Source organism: Mirounga angustirostris, unplaced genomic scaffold, assembly GCF_029215605.1.
Source record: "Mirounga angustirostris isolate CCGP_5_RB_7025 unplaced genomic scaffold, mMirAng1.0.hap1 SCAF_2, whole genome shotgun sequence".
Classification (NCBI taxonomy): Eukaryota; Metazoa; Chordata; class Mammalia; order Carnivora; family Phocidae; genus Mirounga; species Mirounga angustirostris.
This window is the reverse complement of record NW_026991710.1, coordinates 29,649,661-29,651,506: the sequence shown is the minus strand read 5'-3', so window position 1 is coordinate 29,651,506 and position 1,846 is coordinate 29,649,661.

Here is a 1,846-nt window from a genome sequence, read left to right as displayed (position 1 = left end):
TAAAGGAACAGATCCTATTCATATATGAACAGTTTTCCTCCACATGACCTCAGTGATGTTTTTTTCTCTTCCAAGAATTCCCTTGACATTAATTATAATATAATGTAATCTAGTTAATAGGATCAGTTGAACAATTGCTAAGGAGAGAGTTTTACTTATCCTGTCATAATTCATAACTGCCAGGAATTCACAACTCTGCTATAGCCCTGAATTTGGGAGATGAGGAAAGAGCAACTAAAGACCTAGGCTAGGCTAGAATTTCAAAATAATATGGCTAGTCATAACCAAGTTATTTTGTTAAAGATTTAGACATTGTTACTTCTCTAATAACTACAATGTGCCAGCCAGGGGGAGGTATAATGTAATAGGTAATATAGTTGAAGAACATTTATTTTGAGAAGGTTTTGAAAGACATTCAAGGATTGGGAAGATTTCAAATATTAGTGTTTTATCATAAAGTTATCATATTTTAAAGTAATTTTAAAATTTTGCTGAATTCATTTTTTATTATAAGAACTGACCCATCTCTTTTCGTTAGATGCACTTGGTTTTACAGATCACATAAAATAGAAAGAAGTATTCCCTTTATATAAATTCGGGTTACGAAGAAATGTATGCTAGAATCTTTTCTTCCCCCTTAACCAAATGGGGATGTGTCACTTAACATTTCCATTATTTAGTATCTTTATTTGAAAAATGGGAATGATAGATACCTATTTGTATTTAAGTGTCACTTTTAAGTAAAAAAAAAAAAAAGTAAGCTAATTGTGACATGAATCTTTCTCTTTCCTGGGAATTGTGGTAGAGCTAGGGTCCGTCAAGAGTGGACCCAGGACTCGATATTGTCAATTCTCTCAATCCCTTTCTCTGTCTCTCTCTTCACCACATAGCTTTGCTCCTTTCACATGGTAAGGAAGACCTCACCAGTGGCTCCAGAATCATATCCCCTTCAGCCTCATGACAGTGGGGAGAGAGACAGTCTTTGGCGACAACTATAGCTGGAAGTTCCACACTTGACTGGTTGACTCAACCTGGATCACACCATCATCCCTGGCTGTTATGAGTGGCTGGACCTCGGTCCCATGCTCATATGTGTGATACAAGAGATAGGCTGGATCTGTTATGAGAAGAAGAATAAAAGAAAGGTAAAAATAAAGGGCAGCCTAAATCAGTTACTACCACAGTTATTTAAGGTAAAAAAAGGGCCATGTTTTGGTTTAGGCCTGATGCCTGGCCTTTATTCTAACTCTTTCCTATTTTAAAGACGGATTATTACTATTTGCTTTAAAGTAAAACAGGATAAATTTGATCAGCGTCCAGTTGGTACTTCCAGCTTCTGCTGTGGTGTCTTCCAGCACTTGCGTGAAATGCATGTGTTGTGAAGAGAGAACTCGTTTCAACACCTAGTTAAATGTGCAAAACAAAAGAAAACAAAACTGAGATACTTCCCTCTCTTCTCCTGACCTTTTCCCAGCATGTAAAATACTCCCTGATGAAATGAATTCAGACACAAGCAGCTAGTCAACTAACTCCTGGTCTGGGGTGGTAGTGGGTGCAGTGTTGAGCTGATGTTCCCGCCTTTCTGCCACCATGCCAGCCAGTTGTGCTCTGGTCCATGTTCGGCTTGAGAGAAGCAGGAAGGGTGCCAATTAATGGGCCCCGGGGTAAACATGGAAAATCATAGGTTCAGTACTCATGAAATACATTCGGGAAATAGGGACCAAGCTGTTTTGCCATAGAGAATAGCCTGAACTCTCTTGCAAGAGTGATTTTTGTCACATATTGTGTGGTGTAAATCAACAGCGATTTATCTTATTTTTGGTAACAATTTCTTTTCAAATTTTGC